Source organism: Scyliorhinus canicula, chromosome 9, assembly GCF_902713615.1.
Source record: "Scyliorhinus canicula chromosome 9, sScyCan1.1, whole genome shotgun sequence".
In the NCBI taxonomy this organism is placed as follows: Eukaryota; Metazoa; Chordata; class Chondrichthyes; order Carcharhiniformes; family Scyliorhinidae; genus Scyliorhinus; species Scyliorhinus canicula.
Window position 1 is genome coordinate 74,546,591 of NC_052154.1, and position 14,758 is coordinate 74,561,348.

The 14,758-nt window shown below is 49.0% G+C and overlaps 1 protein-coding gene across 2 annotated transcripts in view; it reads right to left on the minus strand.

Moving 5' to 3' along the window:
* mbtps1 (membrane-bound transcription factor peptidase, site 1) overlaps window positions 1–13,240 on the minus strand; it is a 137,987-nt gene extending 124,747 nt beyond the window's left edge. For both annotated transcript variants that reach the window (XM_038806916.1, XM_038806915.1), the window contains exon 1: window positions 13,128–13,240. The gene's annotated coding sequence lies outside the window, so the exon portion shown is untranslated. The remainder of the gene's footprint in view (window positions 1–13,127) is intronic.
* Window positions 13,241–14,758: the final 1,518 nt, after the last annotated feature.

Below are 14,758 nucleotides of genomic sequence, written 5' to 3' on the forward strand. Positions count from 1 at the left end.
CTCTGCGACTGGATCCTGAACTTTCTAACCCACAGGCCACAATCTGTAAAGATAGGCAACAACTCCTCCTCCACAATCATCCTAAACACCAGTGCCCCACAAGGCTGTGTCCTGAGCCCCTTACTATACTCCTTATACACCTATGACTGTGTGGCCAAATCCCCTCCAACTCGATTTTCAAATTTGCTGAAGACACCACAGTAGTGGGTCGGATTTCAAACAATGATGAGACAGAGTATAGGAATGAGATAGAGAATCTGGTGAACAGGTGCGAAGAAAATAATCTCTTCCTCAATGTCAACAAAACGAAGGAGATTGTCATCAACTTCAGGAAGCATAGTGGAGAACATGCCCCTGTCTACATCAATGGGAACGAAGTAGAAAGGGTCGAGAGCTTCATGTTTTTAGGTGTTCAGATCACCAACAGCGTGTCCTGGTCACCCCATGCCGACACTATAGTTAAGACAACAGGGCAATGACTTAATTGGCCAAAGTCCTTTGTGATTTATAGCCATTGGAACAAATTTAATCTCAGATTTGTACGAGCTGTCCAGAATTTGTCAAGAGGACAGGCAAGATGTGTTGAGCTCAACATTAAAAACTAAGAGGCTTGTTGATTGGCCTATTATATTTTTGAAAGAAAGCAATTTGTGTCTCTGTTGTTTTATTGATGATGTGGAGATGCCGACGTTGGACTGGGATGGGGTTTATTGAGGAATATCAATAAACCATAAACTGGTTTATCAATGTAAGTAAAATCACTTATTGGTTGGTAATCACCATTGTGACTTGCGAGAGTGTTTTTCAAATTCACTGTTAAGGAAAGTGAGAATTCACAGTGGCATGATACCATCTAGTAGCTGATGAAGTGTTAAAGACTCAGTTACAATCCCAGGACATAACTTATCTGCATGATAGGCAGGGAAAAGTGTCGTGCTGATAATCAGAAATGCGAGATCTGCTTATGCTGAAGTTTAAAGAATAACCAGCAAATAACACAATAAAACAAAAGCAGAAGTAGAAACCCGCCTTCTACTTGACCTGGAATTATTTGATGCAGGTACTGACATTGTCACTTCAAGTAGTAAAAATCGAGATATCTTGGCTTGTAATATTTCCAATGTTACAACAGTGACTACATTTCAAAAATAATTCATTGGTTGAAATACACTTTGGGATATCCTGAGGTTATGAAAGTCATTATGCAAATGCAAGTCTTTCTTTTGGTTTGGTCCAAGAACATCAGACGCCTTCTCCTCTAGGAGTAGGTGAACTAAAGTCAAGTGAAAATTGGTATTAAAACATGCATTGTTAACAAATCCTGTCGAACAGGATAGGGCTGCTTCACATACCTCTCAATCAAGGGTAATTACTACAGCAAAGGAAGAAAATATTAACAGAGATAGTTATTGAGCTGATGCTGCACAAATAATTTCAATGATTTTGCCAAGAACTCTTTGACCCACACTATACGATATACTGTACTGATATAAAAGAGGAAGAAATGCTAGAAGTCAAATAGGGAATCTTAGTAAAAGCAAAATACGGCGGATGCTAGGGATCAAAATAAAAACAAAATGCTGGAGAAACTGAGCAGGTCAGTCACCATCTGTGGAGAGAGAAACATAGTTAACACTTTAAATCCAACATGACGCTTCTTCGTAATTCAAGAGAGGCAGGAATGTACAAATGTGATGATGGGGATGAAAAAAAAGAGGGTCATCAGGTGGATCTAAAGAGACAGGCAGAGAGAGGTTAGAGAGATGGGGAGATTAAATACAAAAGATATCATGGATATCTTTCATATCAGAATGAAAAGGGAGTGATAATAGAAGTTGGAAAGAAAGAAAGATTTGATCCAGAATAGATGTTAATAGCAGAATAAAGGTCAGAGAACAAAAAGGGTTTCCTCCGGGTGCTCCGGTTTCCTCCCACAGTCCAAAGATGTGCGGGTTAGGTAGATTGGCCATGCTAAATTGCCCGTAGTGTCCTAAAAAGTAAGGTTAAGGGGTGGGGGGTTGTTGGGTTACGGGTATAGGGTGGATACGTGGGTTTGAGTAGGGTGATCATGGCTCGGCACAACATCGAGGGCCGAAGGGCCTGTTCTGTGCTGTACTGTTCTATGTTCTATAAAAACAAAATACAAACATTTAATTGGAGAAAAAATTCAAAATGAAGGGCTGTATTTAGTGTAAAGTTGTTGATCTCAATGTTGAACCAGAAGACTGTAAAATGCCCAATTGGAAAATGAGGTGTCATTCCTTGCACTCGGCTTTCCTGGGAAACTGCAGCAGGCCAAGAACTAAAATGTAAAACACTTGAGCAAGATGATGAATTGTCATGCCGGAGGTTGGGTAATGCTTGCAGACTGAGTGGAAGTGTTCTGCAAAGCAGTCATCCAACCTCCATATTCAAAGGATCATCAAACGGATCATCCTCCGCCTCTGCCACCTCCAGCACGATGCCACCAAACACATCTTCACCTTCCCTGTCAGCATTCCGAAGGGACCATTCCCTTCGAAATACCCTGGTCCACACCTTGTTCACCACCAAAAGCATTCCCTTCCCATGCAATAGCAGGAAATGTAACACGCCCCTTTACCCTCTCCTCACTGTTCAAATTCCCAAATACTCAATTCAGAGCAAGCAGAAATTTACTAACTTCTTTCAATTTTGTCTAACGTATTCGCTGTTCACAAGGCAGTCACTCTAGGGGGGGGCAAACACAAACTGTGTGCAGAACACCACTACCCAGTCCTGTTCGTCATCATTTCAATTCACCATCTTGCTCTCATGCTCATTTTCTGTCCTCGGCCTGCTACAGTATATTAGGGAAGCCCAATGAAGCTTGAGGAACAGCATCTTATCTTCCGATTAAGGACTTTTCAACCTTCTGGAATCAACTGTGGGCCCAACAACTTCACACCATGAACGCAGTCGTCCATTTTGTTTTTCCTGCCCTCCCCCCCCCCCCCCCCCCCCACCCCTCCCCGCCCCCGGCACAAGCTTGAATCCTGATTTTTGATTTCAGATAGAGCTGATCTTTATTCTGTTAATCACACCTACTCTACACGACCATTACCACTTTTGCTCCATGAAATCTTTGGTATTTCATCTCTGTCCTTTGCCTGAACTTCCCCTTTGTTCCAACTGAACCCCCTCCTCCCCCCCCTCCTCCTCCTCCCCCCCTCCTCCTCCCACCCCCCTCCTCCTCCCTCCCCCCCTCCTCCTCCTCCCTCCCCCCCTCCTCCCTCCCCCCCTCCTCCTCCCTCCCCCCTCCTCCCTCCCCCTCCTCCTCCCTCCCCCCTCCTCCCTCCCCCCTCCTCCTCCTCCTCCTCCCTCTCCCTCCCCCTCCCTCCTCCTCCCTCCCCCCTCCTCCCTCCCCCTCCCTCCCCCCCTCCTCCCTCCCCCCCTCTTCTCCTCCCCCCTCCCCTCCTCCCTCCCCCCTCCTCCTCCCTCCCCCTCCCTCTCCCCCTCCTCTCTCTCCCCCCCGCTCCCCTCCCTCTCCCCCCTCCTCCTCCCTCCCCCCCTCCTCCTCCTTCCTCCTCCCTCCTCCCTCCTCCTCCCTCCCCCTCCCCCCTCCTCCTCCTCCTCCCTCCCCCCTCCCCCCTCCCTCCCCCCCTCCCCCCTCCTCTTTCTCCCCCCGCTCCCCTCTCCCCCCCTCCCTCCCCACCCCTCCCCTCTCTCCCCCCGCTCCCCTCTCCCCCCTTCCTCTCTCTCCCCCCGCTCCGCTCCCCTCTCCTCGCTCCCCGCTCCCCTCTCCCTCCTCCTCCTCCTCCTCCCCCCCCATCCCCTCTTTCCCCCCTCCTCTCCCCCCCTCCTCCTCTCTCCCCCCCTCCTCCTCTCTCCCCCCCCCCTCCTCCTCTCTCCCCCCCCCTCCTCTCTCCCCCCCTCCTCCTCTCTCCCCCCCCTCCTCCTCTCTCCCCCCCCCCTCCTCCTCTCTCCCCCCCCCCTCCTCCTCTCTCCCCCCCCCCCTCCTCCTCTCTCCCCCCCCCCCTCCTCTCCCCCCCTCCTCCTCTCTCCCCCCCTCCTCCTCTCTCCCCCCCTCCTCCTCTCCCCCCCTCCTCCTCTCTCCCCCCCCTCCTCCTCCTCTCCCCCCTCCTCCTCTCTCCCCCCCTCCTCCTCTCTCCCCCTCCTCCTCCTCTCTCCCCCCTCCTCCTCCTCTCTCCCCCCTCCTCCTCCTCTCTCCCCCCTCCTCCTCCTCTCCTCCCCCCTCCTCCTCCTCTCTCTCCCCCCCTCCTCCTCTCTCCCTCTCCCCCTCCTCCTCCTCTCTCCCCCCTCCTCCTCCTCCTCTCTCCCCCCTCCTCCTCCTCTCTCCCCCCCCTCCTCCTCTCTCCCCCCCCTCCTCCTCTCTCCCCCCCCTCCTCCTCTCTCCCCCCCCTCCTCCTCTCTCCCCCCCTCCTCCTCTCTCCCCCCCTCCTCCTCTCTCCCCCCTCCTCCTCTCTCCCCCCTCCTCCTCCTCTCTCTCCCCCCTCCTCCTCTCTCCCCCCTCCTCCTCCTCTCTCCCCCCTCCTCCTCCTCTCTCCCCCCTCCTCCTCTCTCCCCCTCCTCCTCCTCTCTCCCCCCTCCTCCTCCTCTCTCCCCCTCCGCCTCCTCTCTCCTCTCTCCCCCCTCCTCCTCCTCTCTCCCCCCTCCTCCTCCTCTCTCCCCCCTCCTCCTCCTCTCCCCCCTCCTCCTCCTCTCTCCCCCCTCCTCCTCCTCTCTCCCCCCTCCTCCTCCTCTCTCCCCCCTCCTCCTCCTCTCTCCCCCTCCTCCTCCTCTCTCCCCCCTCCTCCTCCTCCTCTCCCCCTCCTCCCCCTCCTCCTCCTCCTCCTCCTCTTTCCCCCCTCCTCCTCCTCCTCTCCTCCCCCTCCTCCCCTCCTCCTCTCTCCCCCCCTCCTCCTCCTCCTCCTCTCTCCCCCCTCCTCCTCCTCCTCCTCTCTCCCCCCTCCTCCTCCTCCTCTCTCCCCCCCTCCTCCTCCTCCTCTCTCCCCCCTCCTCCTCCTCCTCCTCTCTCCCCCCTCCTCCTCCTCCTCCTCTCCCCCCTCCTCCTCCTCCTCTCTCCCCCCTCCTCCTCCTCCTCCTCTCTCCCCCCTCCTCCTCCGCCTCCTCCTCCCCCCTCCTCCTCCTCCTCCTCTCTCCCCCTCCTCCTCTCTCCCCCCTCCTCCTCCTCCTCTCTCCCCCCTCCTCCTCCTCCTCTCTCCCCCCTCCTCCTCCTCTCTCCCCCCTCCTCCTCCTCTCTCCCCCTCCTCCTCCTCTCTCCCCCCTCCTCCTCCTCTCTCCCCCCTCCTCCTCCTCCTCTCCTCCCCCCCCTCCTCCTCTCTCCCCCCTCCTCCTCTCTCCCCCACCTCCTCCTCTCTCCCCCTCCTCCTCCTCTCTCCCCCCTCCTCCTCTCTCCCCCCTCCTCCTCGCTCCCCCCTCCTCTCCTCCTCCTCTCTCCCCCTCCTCTCCTCCTCCTCTCTCCCCCTCCTCTCCCTCCTCCTCTCTCCCCCTCCTCTCCTCCTCCTCTCTCCCCCTCCTCTCTCCCCCTCCTCTCTCCCCCCCTCCTCCTCCTCTCTCCCCCTCTCCCCCCCCTCCTCCTCCTCTCCCCTCCCCCCCTCCCCTCCCCCCCCTCCTCTCCACCCCCTCCCCCCTCCCCTTCACCGGGCCTTTTCCAACAGCATAACACCCATCACATTTCTACTTTTCTTCAGTTCCAAATGGAAGTCATATTGGACTTGAAATGTTAACCGTTTCTCTTGCCACAGATCCTGCACTTTGTTTTTATTCGGGGCTCTTTAATATTGGTGGAGGAGCACACCTCTGCCCTGCCAAAAATGATTAAAACACCTGAGCCAAAATTCCAGCAAACCTGTTTAGGTTACCCAACAAAATAAGCAGAGTGTTTTCAGATTACATAACTGATCAAATCAGCTGCAAAAAAAAAAAAAAGTGCTTACAGCACAAAGCAGATACCCAAATTCAAACTGTAGCCCCTGAAAACTTGCCCACAGCTCTGAATTGTCACTGTTGCCCAAGTTCGGACTCCAAATGAGATCTGGTAAGGACACAGCAGCAAGAGTTTTCAGATGGCAGCGGCAGAATCACTGTCACACACAGCCAGGCTGACATTCCCACTGGGAGATGAGAGGTACTAGAACTCAAAATAATACAATCAAAACAGCAAATTTATTTGGCAGAATTCACAGGCATACCTGCATGCAGGTTGGTCCAGTAGTTATAGTACTGGACTAGAAATTCAGACACTGAACATTCAAATTCCAACAGTGGCAAATTATGAAAATGATTTCAATGCTGTAAATTAGCACTTGAGGGGTGGTGCTGTCAGATGATCACAAGAACTCAACTTGGTCACTTATGCCATCCCTACCTGATCTGGCCTAAACTCTCAGCACTCTCTGAAAAGCCCCACCAAGCTACACAGTTGTAAAACCTGCTGACCATCTTGGAGGAAACTAAGGGACAACAGATATTGCCTTGCTAGCACACATCCTGAAAATAAATTTTGTTTACAAAAAAAGGACAGGTTTTTATTTAAACTGATCCCGTTTAGAAGAACTCCAAATATCTCAATTTGCAATGCAAGCAGAAACTAATCCCAAAATTCCAATTGGACACTAACATTAAATAATTGTTTGCTTCTTTAATTCCCAGTGCCCAGTTTACCGTCCACATTACTGTACATGGTCAGCCTCCATCAACTTCCATTAATTTAACCTGCTGGTAAAACAGCAGTCATCACTACAGAATGCACATGGCCTTCCTACTCTGCTTCCAGGGAGAGTGCCAAATGTTCTCAGAAACCACAGAAAGAAAAGGGAAGGCTACCAGTGGAAATGGGATTCCAGGCCAAATATATAACAACTTAAAACCCATACAAGCCATGGCAGCACTGTGGCACAGTGGTTAGTACTGTTGCTTCACAGCGCAGGGGACCCTGGTTTGATCCTGACCCCGGTTTAATCCTGACCCCAGGTCACTGGCTGCCTGGAGTTTGCACACTCTTCCCAGTGTCTGTGTGGGTCTCACCCCCATAACCTAAAGATGTGCAGGGTAGGTGGATTGGCCACACTAAATTATCCCTTAATTAGAAAAAAAGGAATTGGGCACACATTGAATACAAAAGCAAGGGAATTGTTATATTTTATACAGAGCACTAGTTAAGCCACAGTTGAATTTATGGAGGTCAAGGATCTTGCAGTAGGAAAATTACAGTCAAAATGCATACAAGATAAATGCAAGGTTATCCTTATTAAATAGCATAAGATATGTGTAAATTGAACAGAGGTTAAGGTTGAATCTATTCAAGGACTCCACACAATGTAAAAAATATTTTAAAATAAATAGCAAAAGATTGATTCCATCCATTACCAAAATTGGTGACAATAGGAGAATAAATTAAAAAGAAAAAGGTGCGTTAAAAGAGTTCCTAGACCTAATGTTGGGCCATGTACAGAGTTAGAGCATAAAAACTTGCAACGGAAATATTTAATTACAATGAACAACAATTTGTACAGCACCTTGAATATCATAGGCCAAGGAGGGGTCAAATGGACGCTGCCAGTAACCCCTTTTAACATCAGAAGAGATAATGGCCAAGGGAGTCAGCCCAATAAGAAATCGGGAGTAGCGCTCCAGGTGGTGACCCCTTTCAAACAAGCAATTCCTGCAACCGACTGGGTCCCACCCTACAAGGCCCACTCCCACGTCTCAAGCCCCATGACTCCACCTAACCTGCACATCTTTGGACTGTGGGAGGAAACCAGAGCACCCGGAGGGAACCTACACAGACACCGGAGAAAGTGCAAACTCTCTTCATAGGAACATCAAGCAAAAAATCTGGCACTGAGCCACAAGAAGATGAATATTAGTCACCAATGCTGGAACAATTAAAAGCTGAGGCCTGCTCATTAGACCAGAAATAGAGCAGCACAGAGATCTGGGTCGTGGGGCTGGAGGAGACCGAGACAGGCAGTGCCAGTTCACAAGATAATATTTTTTACATAGAATTTACAGTGCAGAAGGAGGCCAGTCGGCCCATCGAGTCTGCACCGGCTCCTGGAAAGAGCATCCTACCCAAGGTTAACACCTCCACCCTATCCCCACAACCCAGTAACCCCACCCAACACTAAGGGCAATCTTGGACACTAAGGGCAATTTATCATGGCCAATCCACCTAACCTGCACATCTTTGGACTGTGGGAGGAAACCGGAGCACCCGGAGGAAACCCACGCACACACGGGGAGGACGTGCAGACTCCACACAGACAGTGACCCAAGCCGGAATCGAACCTGGGACCCTGGAGCTGTGAAGCGATTGTGCTATCCACAATGCTACCGTGCTGCAATATATAGGAGTATGCCATACAGCTCTCAGGCATTCTCTGCCATTCAATAAAATCATGGCTCATCTGATTATGGCTTTAACTCCATTTACCTGCCCCACAATCCTAGACTCCCTCTTAGATCAAAAATCTAACTTAGCCTTAAATACATTCAATAACTCAGCCTCCACTGCACCCTAGAGAAGAGATCCTCAAAGAAAATAGTTCTCATCTCCTCAATGGGTAAACCCGTTACTTTTAAACTGTGTCCTCTAGTTCTAGACAGGTGTTTTCCACAAGGGGATACATGTTTTTAGCATCCACCAGGTCAAGTCCCCTCAGAGCCTTGTATGTTTCAATGAGATCACCTCTCATTTTTCTAAACTTCAATGGGTAAAGGCCCAGCCTACACAACCCTCCCTCATAAGACAATTCCTTTATTCAGAAATGCCAGAATGGTCCAAAGAGCGTCATTCTGTGCTATAATGGAGAGAATTCACACATCTGTAACCACTAAGTCGCTCACTATTTGTTCGGCCACATTTACAGCGATTTGTTCCAATATCACCAGGAATGCTGGAATAGCTGCTCTCCAGGAGTGATTTCCATTTGTTGTTGCAACCAAGCAGTAATATTTTTTTCTTTGAAAAAAAATCCAAACAGGGTTTTCCAAATTATACCCCCAAATGAGGATTTGGACATATTCTGGAGAGGCTCAAAAAGGGGACATACCAGATGATCAGCATTAGTACACAATTAGCAGATACACATGAAAGAATATTGAATTGGACCCAAGGAGATTCACAGTGCCCTTCAGCCATGTAAGTTCAATTGTACTAGAAAATTCCAAATATACATAACACCGAGTGAAGAAATATCTCATGTCAACACTGGATGTTTCAATGGGATCTTCTTTCAGCCTTTTAAGCTCCAGAGTGTACAAGAACAATTTACTTAGCACAACCCGGTCCTCCCAGGGACCAATCTAGTGAACTTTAGCTATTTTGGCCTTCAATGTATCAACGCTGTCGGAGACGGACTCACCACATCAGCTGGGTGTACTAGCATCAGTGTCCTTGAAGGAGCCAAGAGCACCAGCAGCGAGGCCATGATCATCTGAAACCAACTCCACTGGGCTGGTCATGTGCTCAGGATGTCAGAGTCCTGATTACCAAAGCAAATCTTCTTCACCCAGCTCACGGAAAGCTCCCAAGAAGCCAAAGGAAGTGCTTCAAAGACACCCTGAAGTCATGCCTCAAGAAATGCAACATAAACATCAATTTCTGGAATACCCTTGCTCAGAAGAGACTTGCTTGGAGGAACCTCCTGATTGAAGGGGCACAATTCTTAGAGGACACTCAACGGCAAGAGGAGGCCCGGAAAAGCAGCCCAAGAAAGGAATACCAGCGATCTAGAGTTCAAGGAACGACCCCATCTCCCGGAAACACCTGCCAAGCGTGCGGTCAAAGATGCAGCTCTAGGATTAGGCTCAGCAGCCATGCACGGACCCATAGAACCCATGACAAGTAACCGTTTCTTAGGTGGACAAGCACACTCATTAGCACATGATTGCCAAAGAAGTTGTCTTAAATATAGAAATCAAAATTGCACATTACTCCATGTGTGGTCTCACCAAAGTCTTGTACAATTGTGGCAAGGTTTCCTTATCCACATACTTCAATCCTCTAGCCGTAAAGGCCAGCATGCCTTTTGCCTTCTGAACTAATTGCTGTACCCATATCCTACCTTCTGCATTCGTTGAATACCAAAGTCTCTTTGAACATCAGCATTTGGAAGTTTCACGCCACATTCTGTTTTCCTATTCTCACTACCAAAATTAATAAGCTCACATATCCCACATTATACTCTATCGGCATCTTGTTACCCACTCATTTAACCAGTCTACTTAACTTTGCAGCCTGTGTCCTTCTCAGAACGTACATTCTCAACTAGCTTTGAGTCCTTCTAAACTTGGATGCATTACTGTCAGGCTTTTCACCCAAGTCATTGACATAGGTTGTAAACAATGGAGGCCCCAGCATTAATCCTTGCAGCATGCCACTCGTCACAGCCTATCAATTTATGGGGCAGCACGGTGGCAAAGTAGTTAGCACTGCTGCCTACGGCATTGAGGATCCAGGTTCGATCCCAGCCTTGGGTCGCTGTCTGTGTGGAATTTGCATATTCTCCCCGTGTTTGCGTGGGTTTCACCCCCACAACCCAAAGATAGAAAAAAAAAATTTGCTACTCGAAATTTTAAAATGACCCATTTATCCTTAGGCTCTGCTTCCTTCCCATTAAGCAATCCTCCACCCATGCTAACTCATTACACAAACTCCTGGAGTCTCATCGTGCATTTTAACTTTTTGTGTAACACTTTATCGAATGCCTTTTGACAATCCCAGTATGCTAATGTCTACACTTCCCCTTTAACCTACCAGGTTACATCCGCAAAAAAAGTGTCAAACACAACTTCGCTTTCATAAAACCATGTTGACCTGTCTGATAAAACTATGACTTTCTTCGAACATTTTTAAGACTTCCTTAATGATGGATTCAAGCATATTCCCAATGAATGACATCAAACTAAGTGGCCTGTAGTCCCCTGTTTTTTTCATCTCCCAAGGGCAGCACAGTAGCACAGGACAAAACGGTAGCACAGTGGTTAGCACTGTGGCTTCACAGCGGCAGGAACCCAGGTTCGATTCCAGGCTTGGGTCAGTGAGTGTCTGTGAGGAGTCTGCACGTTCTCCCGTGTCTGCGTGGGTTTCCTCCCACAAGTCCCGAAAGACATGCTTATTAGGTGAATTGAACATTCCGAATTTTCCCTCAGTGTACCGAACAGGCGCTGGAGTGTGGCAACTAGGGGATTTTCACAGTAACTTCATTGCAGTGTTAATGTAAGCCTACTTGTGACACTAATAAAGATTATCTTTGGACTGTGGGAAGAAACCGGAGCATCCAGATGAAACCCACGCAGTCACGGGGAGAAAGTGCAAACTCCACACAGTCACCCAAGACCAGAATTGAAACTGGATCCCTGGTGCTGTGAGGCAGCAGTGCTAACCACTGTGCCACCATTTGCTGACTTCCAATCCACTGGGAAACTAGAGAATTTTGGAAAATGACACCAGTGCATCCGCTACCTCATCAGTTCTTTTGGAACTCTCAGATGTAGATCATCAGGTCCTGGGAATGACAGCTTTTAGTCTCTTGGGTTTCTCCAATAAGTTTTTCCCTGCTGATATAGATTATCTCAAATTCTTCGCTCTTATTAGCTCCTTGATTATCCCTTATTTCTGATATGCAATTTGTGTCTTCTATTGTGAATTTGGATAAAGTATTTGTTCAACATCTCTTCCATTTCCTGAATCCCTCTGACTACTTCTTTCACGACCTCTTCAGAGACCATTGTTCACTTTAGCTACTTTGCTTTTTATATATTTGCAAACTCTCTTATAAACTGTCCTTATATTCATGGATAGTTTACTTATTCCATCATTTTCCTTTTATTTTGAAATTTAAAGTGCCCAATTCTTTTTTCCAATTAAGCAGCTATTTAACGTGGCCAATCTACTTCCCTGTGCATCTTTGGATTGTGGGGGCAAGACCCACGCAGACACAGGGAGAAAGTGCAAACTCCACACAGACAGTGACCTGGTGCCAGGATCGAACCCGGGGCCTTGGTGGCATGATGAAGCAGTGCTAACCACTGCATCACCACGCTGCCCTTGATTTCCATTTTCAATCTACTTTTTGACCACCCTTTCTAAAACTGGTCAATCAATCCTCAGCCTTACAAATAGTCTTTGCAACATCATAAGCCTCTTGTTTAATTTAGTACCATCTTCAACATCCCTCTTTGGCCATAGCTGGATCTTTCTTGCTGAGTTTTTGTTTGTTACCAGAATGTATTTCCATTAAACATTTTGAATCAGTTTTTAAAAATGTATCCCACCATTTATTTATCACTCACCTCACCCCACAATAACTCACCTTTGAGACAGAGTTGAGGTTTTCCAAAATCAACTGCTTTACCCTGATACAATTATGCCAGACATTTTATCCAACTAAAATAAATTCAAAAGAACTAATATATACTTCAAGAGCTCCAATGTCAGCCATTGTCATTCCTGCTAAAGAAGCAAGCATTCTCTTAACCAGAGTTTAGTCCCCATCTCAATAATAGGTACAACCAAGAACCTACCCTTGAAACTTTGTCAGGTCAACCAGACCAAGTTCGCATTACCTACTACGGCTTTAATTACAAACAACTACCCCATCAAAAAGGAATATAAATTAAATGATGGAAAAGTCTATCAGCACCACACACGACAGCTAAAGAAGCCCCTCAAAACACTAAAAAGTAGGGGGGGGGGGGGGGGGGGAAAGAGTGTGGAAGATTGGGGCAACACATTGAGTTGTTACCGAAACACATAGGGTGACAGTACAGAAAGTACTGCAACAAATCACAACAGTGGTTGAAAGATCTACTATGTGTAGTTCTACCCTGTGAGTAAACAAGAAGTTGACCAGACTTGCCAGTGAAGGAACCTGTTCCTTTCAGTCACTGTCAGGGGGAACCTGCAGACTGATGGGGACGAGGAGGCTTCTCGCAGCAGCTGCCGGACAGGCCTCGCTCCCTGGCCGCTCCGGCAGCAGGGAGACGCTCAGCTCTTTCCCGGCGCAAGCCCCCGGCTCCTGCCCCTCTCGGTCAAGGGGCCTGCACTCTCCGGGCAGCCCCTTCACTCCAGGCCGTGCAACAGGCCCCTCTCCCAGCAGCGAAAGCACCCTCCCCGGGAGGGTGGATGCGGCGATACTAACCTGCAATCGGGGTCCCTTTGCCAGCTGTCGGGCCCAGCACAGCCTCACCTCCCCCGCCGCTCCAATGCCTCTCACACCGCGGACAATCCCCGGTTTCCAAACCGCCCCCAGCTCCTCCCCCCTCCCGTTTGACTGACACCTGGAATAGCCAGTCACGGTCACGGAGAGCTCCGATTGACAGACCCGAGGACCAATCAGCACCGTGGCAGTGGGTGACTATGGGGGACGAGTGTGTGTGGGCGGGGCAGAGAGAGGGAGCAGTTCCTGCTGCCGTCACAGGGGGCGCAGTTACCGCATTGGGAACCCAACGTAAGCGGACCTCCCGCAGCGTTGCTCGCAGATAAAGCACCAAGTGCATTTCGAGTTTGACGATGTTAGTGGCTTCTTGCAGGCAACGTGAAGGGTAACTACACGGATGTCAGCTCGAATCTTCCGCAATCTAATGCGCAAACAGCCCCCATATCTGCATAACCACCCCTTTAAAAACAGCAAATGCTGGAAATACTCAGCAGCTCTGGCAGCATCTGTGGTGAGAGGAAAACAAAGTTAACAGGCTGGATTCTCCACCCCGCCACGCCACATTTCTGTTTTACCCTGATGATGGCCAGCATGATGCTCCATTATGCCGGCCGGTCATTGGGGTTTTCCATTGTGGGGCAGCCCCACGGCGTCAGGAAACTCCCGGGCTGCGGGCAAAAGGGAGCATCTCGCCAGCGGAGAATCCAGCCCAAAGTTTTAGATTGTGACCTTTTATCAGAGCTGAGGGATCAATGAAAGGGCACGACCTGAATCATCAACTCTGTTTCTCTCTCCACCATTGCTGTCAAACCTGCTGAGCATGGTAGCATAGTGGTTAGCGCTGTGGCTTCACAGCGCCAGGGTCCCAGGTTTGATTCCCAGCTTGGGTCACTGTCTGTGAGGAGTCTGCATGTTCTCCCCATGTCTGCAATGCTTTCCTCTGGGTGCTCAGGTTTCCTCCCACAAGTCCCGAAAGGCGTACTATTAGGTAATTTGGACATTCTTAATTCTCCTTCGAACAGGCACCGGAATGGGGCAACTAGGGGTTTTTCACAGTAACTTCATTGTAGTGTTAATGTAAGCCTACTTGTGACAATAAAGATTATTATTAGTATTTCCAGCATTTTCTGTTTTTATTTCAGATTTCCAGTATCCGCAGTATTTTACTTGCCCTTAACTCAGGCTTTACAGTTCTGACCCATAGCCCTCCAGCCGTAACATCCTAACCTGAAGATCACCCCCCACCCCCATTGAAGCCTTGAAGTTTTAACATTAAGATCTCCAACACTAACCACTATTTAAACTCAAGGAGCATTGTTAATGTCACAATGTGGGATGGCCATGATTACAATAGTGATCATGGGATTATAGAGCACAGGAACAGGACTAGGCTATCTAGACCCTCGGAGCCTGTTCTGCCATTCAATCAAATAGGGGACACTGTTTTAAACTTAGGGGTCGCCCTTTTGAGCTGGAGATTCGATTGTCTTTTCCTCAGAGAGTTGTGCCCCTTTGGAACTTTCTGCCTCAGAATTTGGGGTTGTTGAATATTTTTAAGGTAGGGGTAGATAGATTCTTGTTAGGCAAAATAATCAAAGATTATCGGGGGTAGA